Source organism: Argiope bruennichi, chromosome 11 (assembly GCF_947563725.1).
Source record: "Argiope bruennichi chromosome 11, qqArgBrue1.1, whole genome shotgun sequence".
NCBI classification, from domain to species: domain Eukaryota; kingdom Metazoa; phylum Arthropoda; class Arachnida; order Araneae; family Araneidae; genus Argiope; species Argiope bruennichi.
This window is the reverse complement of record NC_079161.1, coordinates 88237976-88251109: the sequence shown is the minus strand read 5'-3', so window position 1 is coordinate 88251109 and position 13134 is coordinate 88237976. Positions and strand designations below refer to the sequence as shown.

At 30.5% G+C, this 13134-nt stretch overlaps 1 protein-coding gene across 1 annotated transcript in view; it reads right to left on the bottom strand.

The window, feature by feature from the left end:
• LOC129957419 (enoyl-CoA hydratase EchA19-like) overlaps positions 1 to 12784 on the bottom strand; it is an 81829-nt gene extending 69045 nt beyond the window's left edge. The window contains exon 1 of the mRNA XM_056069729.1: positions 12671 to 12784. The gene's annotated coding sequence lies outside the window, so the exon portion shown is untranslated. The remainder of the gene's footprint in view (positions 1 to 12670) is intronic.
• Positions 12785 to 13134: the final 350 nt, after the last annotated feature.

Sequence of the window (13134 nt, the reverse complement as noted above, 5' to 3'; positions counted from 1 at the left end):
AATTACCCGGCTAGATATTTCATAAATAGTTTGATTGTATAGTCTAGATATATTACAATTAGGACCACTTTTATGATTATAAATATTGTCGTTTCAAAGTTAGAATGGGGGTACTCAAAATTTAAATCGGCATTCTGTGTATACTTAGTGATAAAGAAGAAGGAAGCTTACTATAATATCATCATTAATAGACGTTTGCCTCTAAAGAGAGCAACATTTTTTTGTTTATTTTTCAATTGTGCTGAAAATGCGAGACATTGCTAAAAAGATTTTTGAAATTATAAATGATTATAAAGTCCTTATAGTTTATGGCAAGAAGAAAAACAAAGCTTGAATAAGTTATAATTGCTATGTCTTGTCAACATGTCTTGGTCACACGGGGGCATTCTTACATTAGACCAATTTACTATCTTGGGAGGCAATACTTCGTTCGCTTTTGTCCGGATAGGTGCTATTAAGACAAGAGCTCTACTTATCTTAATGGAATGAAGATACAAGAAATAATTTCAGAGCTTTTAAATAACCATATGTATGTTTCTATCGAAAGTCATTTAATGGTTCGAACATTTTTCACTGTGTCTGCTATGAAATAAACTACCTAAATGACCAAAAAATCACGGGAACAATTATTATGCAAGTGAAAAAGTTTAGTTTTCTTCTGTATTGTATTCACAATTTTTCATTCAATCATTTATTAAGATGTTATAGTCATTTGCAGACCGGTAGATTCGTATCGAATAACCGATAATAATTACCAAAGAATTTACAGCCATATGTAACCGAGGCAATAGTTTTGAATAACCAAAAATAGTTTACAAAGATGTTATAGCCATTTGAAACCAGTGCAATAGTTTTGAATAACAAACAATAGGTTTCAAAGAAGTTATAACCATTTGTAACCGGTGTAACCATTTTGAATAAACAATAATAATTTACAAAGAAGTTACAGCCATTTGTAACTTGTGTAATCATTTTAAATAATCGTATAAAAGTTAATTCTATAACAGTTCACAAAAAAGTTATGGTCATTTTAACAATGCTATGTACAAATAATTTGAATAATCAATATTGTTTTATAAAGAAGTAATAGCCATAGTAATTAGTGTAATCGTTTTGAATAACTTGAAGTTGTAGCCGTTTTAAACCGGTGTAATCGTTTTGAATAATCAACAATAGTTTACAAAGAAGTTATAGTCATTTGTAACCAGTGTAATCATTTTAAATAATCGTATAACAGATCACAAAGAAGTTATAATTTGAATAATCAATAATAGTTTATAAAGAAGCTATACTCATATGTAATTGGTGTAATCGTTTTAAATAATTATGTATTTCTCCCCTTTTTAATGTTATATATTTCATAAAACTGATCTAATGTTTTTCTCCTTAAAAGCATCGACCACACCCTTCTATTTTCAATGATAAGATGCAAAAGACTAACACATAAAAAAAATTAAGAAACGACCCATTTTTTCCCATCATAATGTCTTTACTAGCGAGAAAAAATAATATTTTCTTTCTCCTAAAGTTACCTAAGTAGCTGCAGCTTCACGGTTCGTTTACTATTCTGATGAATTATTGATTTCATCTTTCATCTAAGTGGAAAAAAAATCAGAAACTCCTTATTACTTTATTATTAATAAGCTTTCGCAAGGATGGCCCTTAATTGCCGCGGAGTTTATCCGATACTTAGGGTGGGTGTTTTTCTCTAGAAATTGAGTGCTGACTGAGCTGTATTTTACCTGTAAAGGGAAAATTAATTCGCATCGAATTCGAAGAGAAAGCTTTGATGGGGGTATTATAAATATAAATAGAAGATAGAGAGTGTTTTGAAAGGAAAAAAAATGTTATTTTTATCAGCAGAAAAAATTTTTGCCTCATTATGACTTTCATAGAGGAATTCGATAATTTGACAGGGGAGTGGCATCGGTTTTGGATGTTTTATCAAATGGGAAGTTAATATAAAGAAAGTGTTTTTTTTGTTGAAAATTTGAACTCACACATTTTTCAATAATGCGAATATTTCCATTGTACTGAAAAGATAAAATTCATTTATTTATTTCAAAGTTACATAATAGCAAAGCACCGTAAAATTACCTAGAATCTTTGTAAACAAGTAATATATAAAACAATTTTTTTTAAGTGAATTCCTATTTAGATCAACATTTTTTTTTATTTTAGTTATTTTTTTAATAAATAATTACAATTAAAATAAATATGTATATGCATATGACAGAATTACAATATTAAGTGGCAATAACTCAATAATTGTAATCATTCATTGCTTGTAATATATCAATTTAACTTGGCGACATGATGACGAATTTGGCGACCAAATAGAAATTACTGGACAAATTTAATTAATTAATTAATATTTGAAAAAAAAACTGTATTAACATCAAGTGTCATCCACTACAAGTTTAAAAAAATGTATTTGAACTTGAGTGGATGAATAAAAAATATTTTATTGACGATTGAAAATTTGAACAAGATATATATAAAGAGAGTGTGAACTAACAGTAGGAATTGAAAAAAGTATTTACTTTTATGCATTTTTTCTTTCTCATGTACGAAGTATAGAGGAAATATTGGCGACAAAAATCTTGAACAAGATTGTGGCAAATCTTCATGTTTCAGACCTCTTTGAAACTAAAAAACATATTTTTATCATTATGTCTGTTTATCAGTCATTCCATCTATGTGTGAACACACCACTTTAAGCTAGATGGCTGAAATGTGGTATATGGAATTGCAACCAAATTTTGTAGATTTCATGTAGATTTTTGTAGATAATTTTCAACGAAATTCACTCTTAGGAAGTCTGTCCGTCTGCTTGTTCGAATACAAGTGAATTCTATAATTATAAAACCATAGAGAGAGGTAAATAAAATTTGCTTCACAGGTTTATCATTTAAAATATTGATACTTATCAAATTTATAACCAAATTCGTCAAACAGCTAACTGTTTGAAAATGTGTACTTTCGCATGCATATAAATGCGACAATTCATAAACACAGTGACGTGTATAAAAAAAATTTCGATATGTTGCCTTGTGATTACAACTGTAGTTTCATATCAGGTTTTGGTGTGAATTGATCGGCAAAAAAGGAGCCAAAAAATACGTATTCGCGCAATAGATTCAATAAAAATTCAATATTCACACGAAAAAGAATATATTTTTCGCAACTATTGTTCTACAATACCATGCGAGCAATTCATACATTTACCAAATCTTCATCATCAGAATGGTCAATCGGTTTTGGATAATTGTTGTCGTATGAAGATTGTCGTATGACAACATTTTTTAACTCGCACCATGATGAAAGTTTTTTTTTTGCAATAAATATCAATACAACTAGCATTTCTTGATTAACCGGCTGTGGAAAAACTGTTGTTGTATGATGAATAAACGGTCCAAAACATACTTTTCAGATAACTGGAAAATACTTCCTGTTATGAGGTATCCCTTCAATGACTATCGGTAAGGTTCAAGGGTAAATCCTTCAAATTACTGGATAATATTTACAGAATGTTATTTTTGCACAGGGATGATTGTATGCAGCTTTTGCGGGAGTCTGACAATCAGGCAATAGTTTTATGAGGAACAAACAAACAATTCATTATTAATATTCTCTGACACTAAATATTCTGCAGAAAGAGTTGTCACATGTTCATATCTAAGAAATGTCTTTCTTATTTTGGGCATACTCCTCAGTGAGTATTGAATTTCAAGAAAGAATTGAGTGATTTTGGAGGAAAGAGGAATATTCAATATGCATATACATATATACACATACTGAATTCTAAATAAATTTTCTTTGGCTGTCAGTTTCAGACTATAATTCTCGGAGCTTTCCACACATTTCTACCCTGACAGGAATGTCTTCTGAACCCTAATACGTCTTATTTCACTTCCAAAACTCATCTGGGCAAGACGATCCATGCTTTCAAAGCATCTTGCGATGAGCACCTTGCAGGAAAATGTAGCGGATTGTAATGCGCGAGGATAGAACCTGGGACCATGTGGTTCGCAGTCCAGTAACATAACCATTATGCAAAAGCAATTACCCATGCAGCGTAGTTGTTAACTGGCTTATATGTTATTCACCACAGACTCTCCCTCCAGTGAGACGAACGATATGGCTGTTGAGTGGTGATGTATTTTAGCTGTTGTCTAATGGGCCTCTGCCCAGTTGAGTAGCGAGTGCGTGTGGGTGAGTGGTTGCTACGTCAAGTGAGTCTGACGACTTTGATTTGCTGTGGGTAGATGGCGCCACAACAGCTGTACGAAGATCGAAGTTCATCGTCCGAGGTCACCAATTTGAGGGATCGATATGCGCGAGGATAAAATCTGGGACCTTGTGGTTCGCAGTCTAGTAGCATAACCATTATGCAAAAGCAATTACCCATGCAGCGTAGTTGTTAACTGGCTTACATGCTATTCACCACAGACTCTCCCTCCAGTGAGACGAACGATATGGCTGTTGAGTGGTGATGTATTTTAGCTGTTATCTAATGGGCCTCTGCCCAGTTGAGTAGCGAGTGTGTGTGGGTGAGTGGTTGCTACGTCAAGTGAGTCTGACGACTTTGATTTGCTGTGGGTAGATGGCGCCACAACAGCTGTACGAAGATCGAAGTTCATCGTCCGAGGTCACCAATTTGAGGGATCGATATGCGCGAGGATAGAATCTGGGACCTTGTGTTCGCAGTCTAGTAACATAACCATTATGCAAAAGCAATTGCCTATGCAGCGTAGTTGTTAACTGGCTTATATGCTATTCACCACAAAAGTATGGCTTCAAAGTGGTATCAGTTATTGTATTTATCCTATTCATGCTTCATTCAAAATGATTTCAATTATTGTATTTATAATATTCATGCTTCATTCAAAATGATTTTAATTACTGTATTTATAATATTCATGATTTATAGATTCAAAGTGATATCACTTATTGTATTTATCATACTCATGATTTATGGATTCAAAGTGATATCATTTTTGTATTTGCCATACTCATGATTTATAGATTCAAACTGATATCACTTGTTGTATTCATCCTATTCATGATTCATGGCTGCAAAGTGCTAACAGGTAATGTATTTATCCTATTCATGATTCATGGATTCAAAGTGCTTATTAATCATACTCATGATTTATGGCTTCGAAGTGCTATCAGTTATTGTATTTATTATAATCCTGATTTATATTGCATAATTTTTTTTACAAAAGGCCCGTTGTATGCAAATTCAATATTTATCCTTCATTTTTTTATTTAGAAATGCAAAAGCCCAGTTTTATAAGTTTCATGTTTAGAATTTGTTTTAAATAAATTCTCTGCTCTTATTCTGTTTTAAGATTCATTCTTTTTGTAATTTCTCTCTAATATGATTCTCGAGCAAATTCATATAAAAAAATGAGGTTTTGAAGCAGAGAATGGAAAAAAAATTCCCTGATATATTTCGTACTCTAATTTCCCTTAACTCCAGTGTAGGCCAACCTTTCCAACAAAGAATTAAAAGATATAATATTTGGTGATAAATATAATAATCAGAAAAAGAAAATATCACCGCACATTTAATTAATTTTTTTTTACTTCATGAAGCAGCATACTTGTAATTTTTAAGTGGGGATCATTTAAATTGAAAACATATTTCCGCCAAAATATCCAATCAACGGGGAAAAAACTAAAGAAAAAAAAATGAAATTCAACCAAACTGTGTGAAAAAAGGCAGGTGAAACTTAAAAGACAAGTACTTTTCTGGAGATTAAAACACGATATTTAACATAAGAGATTAAAAGCTTTTTTCCTTCCTTTGATTTTTTTTTTCCATTTCAATATTATTAATGGATGTTTTATTAATTAAAGATAGAAAAAGAGAATATTTTTCATCTTTCTTTCCCTTTAATAAGAAAAAAAAAACTGCTCTTATTTAAAACATTGTTCAGTGAACTGATATTAACCTTTAATTGAAATCGCTTTTCACCGTTTGTACCAGTTTTTTCGACGCTTTTCTTCACTTTTTCAAACGAAGGTCGATGGAAATATATTTGAAGTATTCTTTAATGTATATTAAATTTTTATTTTCAGAACAATTTTGAGGAGAGATGAAATATCGACTGAATGAGTAATAGAATGAAATTGAACTACGAGAAGTTAATTTTTTTTTTGTTTTTAATCACTGATTCTATGTTTTTTGTTTATAATACGATTACTAACTTAAGCCAGTCAGTTTTAGATTTTTCTTCTTTTTTTTCTTATCGTTTGAAATTTTTAAACAACTATTTTCAGTACGTTAACTATGCTCCGATTTTCAACTGCGATGAATTATATCGACAATTTGATTTTATCTTTTTTTTATTTTTTTGCATATGAAGTGTATACAAAGAGAAAATACTGTTACGATAAAAAAATCGTTCTAGAAGTTTTGAAAAATCTCAGGCTGTAGACATCCTTGAGATCAAAAAACATATTTTTGGAATTATGTTTGACAGTGAAGGCAACTGCTCAAAAATGCTTTGACCTAGGAAGATAAAATTTGGTATATGAATTTTACAGCACATTTTTATATATCTATCGAATCTTGAACCAAATCCATCCAGAGGAAGACTGTCTGTCCGGCTGGCAAAGTAGAATTGCACACGATAATTACAAAACGTAATGAGATTGATAAATAAAATGTGGAACACAGGTTCAGCATCTAAAATGAAGATTCTTTACAAATTTAAAAATAAATCTGTCAAAAGCCTGATCGTCTATCGGTGGATACTTTATCATGCATATAAACTCAATACCTCAAAAATGTAAGGAATTAAATAAATGAAATTTGGGATGATCTTGTGATTATAATTAAATTTCAAATTTTGGTTCCAAAAAGTTGCTAAAGGTCGCTTGCTGGATTCAGCAAGATCGCTAGATTCACGCCTAAGATTTATGTTTAGTAACTACTCACCACGTCCTAACTCTCAAACCCTAGCCACCTACTGCCTCCTACCGGTAACTGAACAAACGAATAACACCATTTCTTCTTTCCTTTCATGTTGTTTCCTACGTTTCCCGCCTGAACCGTGTCCATACATGTCTATTACAATAAATGACTGCTTAAAATAAAAGTGCCGCTATTGAAAATCTTATGAAAATATTTTCGCTAATGTAAAAGTTAGAAACGAAAAAATTTGTTGCAGTTGAATTGAGGCACTCTGAATTTATGACAAAAAAAAAAAGAAAAAAGAATGCGACTTGGGATTTCTATGTACATATTATTCGTTTCTTTGTTCTCTACGTCCACTTCAAATTTGTACCATGAATTTTGAATCCCCCTGCATAAACTGCTATCATTCCTTACGACAGAAATTAAACCTTTATTTAAGTTTAATCCTTATTCTCTTGCAAATCACTGTTTAAATCATAAAAAGAAACTCAAATTATTATATTTTAGGAGTAATGCTCTAAAGTACTTCTACAAAAATCAATCCCCCCAATAAAATTTTAAAACTAAAAGTAATATAATACTACAAATTATAGTAAACTTAAAAAACAAATAAAAAAATAATATTCTACTTTACTTATAAAGCTTTCAAACTGCATATTCTTTTAATAATTACCCAGCGGTCTTCTGAAAATATTATAGAGAAAATAAACTATTTCCTCAGATATTAAAATATAGTTAATGGGAAAAAAACTTCACATTGTATAAAAAAATGGCTATTGTTAAAAGAAGAAAATAAACGCAGACGAAAAAATAGCTATTAATGTCTCTTGGCAATAACCATAGTAATTTTTGCGCAATTATGATTTGCTGGTTCAAAGAAGAATTAGAAATAAATATGCTGCTCTTTTCGAGGAAAAAAAGCGATATTAGTTTTTATTTTAACATGAAAAAAAAAGAAAAAATAAAGACTAGAGTCCCTTAGTGCATCATTATGTGTAAGAACGTCGACGGCGATAAATAGGAAAAACATCTCTTTTCTCAAAAACAACATTATAATGCTGTTTACGTCGTCTATTAATTACGCCAAAATGTTCCTTTTAAGCTAAAGAACCATAACAGTTTTTGCTTTAAGAATTTTTTAGTCAATTCTTACATAAACGCTTTTTTTGTTCCTCTTCTTTTGTCTGAAAAAGATATTGCATTTTTTTACTTATTTATTTATTTTTCTATGGCAGCATTATTTGCATGACTTACAAAATTATGTTATTAATAGCCTATAAGGGTGAATTTTTAAGCTGAATATTTCGACATCAATTCATTTTATATTGATTTTTTAAAGTATAGAACATAATATAGTATTAAATAAACATTTAAAGATTATGTTTGTATATATTATGTAGAAACAGCAATAAAAATACTTTCAAAATCAAATCTGCGAGAAGAATAACTGGATTTTTAAACATCAGATTAGTCTCCATAACTGTGCAACGAAACTGTTAAAAGAGGGTTAAATTAATATTTAATATTGCTATGAATCTGTAATATTAGTATGTTAGTATAATCTCGAGAAAGAGAGATTTACAGATATTATTTATGGATACTTAGCGCGGACTGCGGAGATTGGCAACAAAACTGACAGCCATCTGACGACGAATTATAATCCCAGATGAGAAAAATCTTCTCGAAAACACAAGTGTAAGTGTTATTTATATTTTATAAGCTTCCAATAGGATATGTTTTCTAGACGAACCGAAGGTTACTGCATGCTTGCAAATGTACCGACTGATAGACCGTCAACCCCTTGACGGATCTGGTTCCAAATTTGATTGAAATCTATGTTTTAAATACTAAATCTGTGTACCAAATTTTATCCATCTAGCTCTTTAGATTTGTAGATATCGTGTTCATTTATTCTCGGACAACCAGATAGGTGGATTTCTATTGAATAGATTTCATTCAAAATTTGATGGAGATTTCTACAGATTTGGTGGTAAATCTATATACCAAATTTCATCCGTCCTTAAAATATTTTTGAGGTAAGACATTCATAGAAAGACATGATTACTGAAGCGTGCTTTTCGGTCTCAGGGAGGTCTAAAGCACTAAGATTCAATAAAATCTCGATTACAATACTTTCTGCTTGTATACTTCTTATAAAGTATACAGAAGTACTAAGTATACGAAATACACTTCTTTGTACATTTAAATACGATTTACAAAAATGTATTTGCAAAGAAAAAAGTTTTTTAATGTTTTGTAAGATAAATTAGATTTTGAGTTATTTATGTAGTTACCATCCAGTGCGCCAAGCCCGTTCTTTCACGAAAAATTTGATAGAACAATACATTTTAAATACAATTCTACAGTTCTATAATACTAATAATTTAAGTAAGGAACATCCATTTTGAATTACTTATTTCCTCCACTCGTAGTAAGCTATATAAAGCTCATCTCATAAAGGAATTTCACGTTCCTTTTTGATTGGTTACCTTACATTCTATTTATTTTATGACGTGAAAGCAATTCCATTATTTTCTCCTGAACCAATCAAAATTCCTTTGTAATTACTTCTCAGCGAAAATTAAAATCAAGGTCAGAACAAACTGCAATAAAGGAGGGAAGAGTTTGCGCGAAGAATTTCCTGTTATTTCCCCGTGATGGATTTTTTCCTTAATTAAGCAATTTATCAAAATGATTTCCTTTTCCAGAAACTTTCAAAACGCAGTTCATTTTGTTCGTCAAAACTCTAGATCTTTACCTTACCACCAGAGAGCGCTGCGCGGACCTGCAGTCGTTAATCTTTATTTTGAAGGCGAAAATGAAAATGAATAGAATATAATTTTCTCTCTCAGCGTTTTGTGTGATAGTTTGTTGAAAACTGTTCCTCTCATTTAATTAGAATAGTTTCACTCACACTTCAAGGCTTAAATGTGCTCTGAGCCGAGAGCTCTTTTATGATAAATAACAATTCTCGTGGAAGTTTTACCTGCAGCTGGGATTTTCCGAAGTTATTTTGGAAGAAATTGAAATTGATAAAGATGCTTATGGTTGACAGCGGACATTTTCTGAGCTTAAAAATTCTGAAATTTTATTTATCTTTCAGTTACTTTGCTTAATTATATTGATACATTGAGACAAAGCTAGGGCAGAAGAGACAAGGGCGTTTTAGAATCTTAAAAATAAAATGGGATATCGTTGGTTTTATTTGATTTAATATTTATTTCAACAAGACAAATTGAAAATAAATATTCCAGATATAAATTAATTTAATTTTGACTTTTGCGAACATTATATTTTTTGTAGAAACATGATTCTGTCCTTATGCTCATGGTTAATATTATATTAAAAATATTAATATTCCCATATTTAAGGAAAACACTGAGCCATCCTTTTTACCACTGTTGGGGGTATAGGTTTAAATCCATTTAAATCACAGTTCTAGGTCGGGATAGCCTGGCTGATAGAGAGTTGGATTCGAGTTTCTTAGATTGCGAGTTCGAACCCCGCCGACCGAAGATTCTCCGCGTGCTTGGTGGCTAATGCGCGTATAAAACTGTCGTGGTCACAAAGTCCTCCATGTCGAGAGAAATACCACTGGGGGTACTGGATTGTGACGTGTGTGTAGCTAAGTCGTTCTCTTGGCCCTAGATGGCGCTACTATAAAAACAAGAGACCCTCCCCCACCGGCTTAAAATCGCTGTCTTCGTAACAGCGGGCTTGTCTATGGCAAGTGTCATAAGAAACAACAACAAAACAAAGTTCTATGTCTCTTCTTTATATTATAGTTAATGGCTTATGCAATTATGCCATTTTCTATAATTTCAAGAAATTAATTTTCAGAAATGCTATTTACTATAATTATTCTTTTCAGAAACTTCAAGAAAGTGGACAACAGACGTGATTGTTAGAAATCAAAATGGTACTTATTTCAGTTCATTTAATTTCGTATTAAAAAAATTTCTTTCTAGTAACGTCGCAAGAATCCTTTTTCAAACGCTTAGTTAACCCAGTTTCTCTTTTTAGCATTTTTAGTATTTCCCAGTATATGTTCCATTCCAAAATTATTAAATTTTTAGCTATTATTATGAAACATACACGCCGTTGTTTATAAATGTATGTTTTAGCTACTTATACTAATTAATGCTATTTTATACTTCAGTGTCAGATTTTGGCATAGAATTCTACAAATAAACATGTTTGATATTATAATTGACTCAACATCCGACAATTTCGTTTATTATAGCACTCTTTTATGCGTTATTTATTTTTTAATTTCTCATATACGTAGTATAGAGAAATTAAGAGTTTTAGACAACTTTGAATTCGAAAAAAAAAAAAAAAAAAAAAACCCTTCGAAAAATATTTGCCTGTTAGTCAGTCTGTGAAAAGGTTAACTAAAAACCGCTTTGATCAAGACGATTGAAATTTGGTGTACAGTCTTTACACAAAATTTGCAGATTTCTATTAAATTTTGAGCAAAATCTCTTTAGAAGAAGTTTGTCCGCAAGTTATAGCAATAAGTAAAAAACGAAGACAGCTAGATAGATAAGATTCGGGACACAGAATTAACATATATGGGGTAGGCACCTGCCAAATTTTGAGTGAAATTCAACCACAGGTTTATTGTCTCTCCGTCTGTACTTTCAGAAACATATAAATGCTATAATTCAAAATTGCAATTCTGTACAAGATATCTTTAAATATATCTTGTATAGAATTTTGTGACTATAGTTGCAGTTTTGTGTCAAATCTTTGATCCAATCGGTTGAGCAAAAATTCGATTTTAAGATGCTATTAACGCATGCCAGGGATTAATCGTCGACTAACTCGCGAAGTATTACAAGTTAGATTGAATCAAAATGCTAAATTCCCGCCAAAAGTTTTCGTTACTTTTGTAAGCCAATTCCATGTAAGTCGTTCTGCAGTATAATAAGCTTATTAGAGAAAATGCGAGAAACTTCCACTGATTAAATTAGACATATGCTGAAGTTATTAACTTCCTTGAATTTTAATATATATATCCTAGCATCTTTATTAAATTTTTTATGTATTAATTCATATATATTTTGTGAATGAAGGCGTTTTATGAAGTTCTGGAAAAAGTATTCAACAAAATTCTATAAGTTTTTAGTAACTTTACTTCTGAATTCTTTCATTTCTAACATCGAGGAAATTCTAGTGAAATTAACTAGATAAAGACATTTATTTTCTCATAGTCAAAATATAATCTAAATTAACTTTTATTAAGCAATTATAAATTGGTAAAATAGATATTTCCAATCAGTTTTACTTTTTGATAAATTGTAACCAATCCAATAAAGACAGAAGTAAAATTGTAAATGATAATATTGATTTGCAATGACCTAAATATTGGTGAAGATAATTTGTCTTAAAAATATTAGTTTTCTGCTTTCCATAAATGCAGCATATTTTCTAATAGCAATTTGCCTATACCTATTAAATAATGAATGCAGTTTGAAGCTGGCATTAATATTTTCGATTAAATATTAAAGCTACATTGTAAAAACTAAATTCTTCTTCGTATATGCATGTTTAATAAGGCAAAATTTGTTATATGTTTATGAAGAATTTAACCTGCTTAAATTAACTCTATGAAAATGAGATTAGTATATCAATCTTTACAGAAATGAAAGTTAGATAATTTAGAAAAATCAAAATTTTACTATTTTTTGAAACTATTACTAGAATGTAAGAATTATGAAAAATTGGAATTTTTACCTTTCTAATTCCTGTTTAATAACATCATCTTAGAAGTAATGCGGTACCTAATTTTGACAGTTTCTTTTAGAATAATTCGCTTTTATTTATTCCGTTATGCAATCACAATGATTGTTTTGCATACAAATAGATATATTGACACATTTCAGTTTCAAAGCGAGCTGAGTTTAACAATAAATTTATGAATAATACCAAGTTGCAGGTGTTATTTTATTTTTTCTTCTTTGTTGTATAGAATTTCTTCCAAAGCAGGTGGCCGACGAGAAGATGAAGCCACCTGATTCACCTGTCATGGTGAATGTATCTTTTTGATATATAAATATAAAAAAAATAAAGAAAAGAGGATTCAAAATTCGTCGAATTTTATCATTGACTGAATAAAATAATTTTGCATGCGGTTACAAAAATGGGGTCAGAATATAGCAAGTTCTAAATCTGCATATGTTATTTTGTCATCATAATAA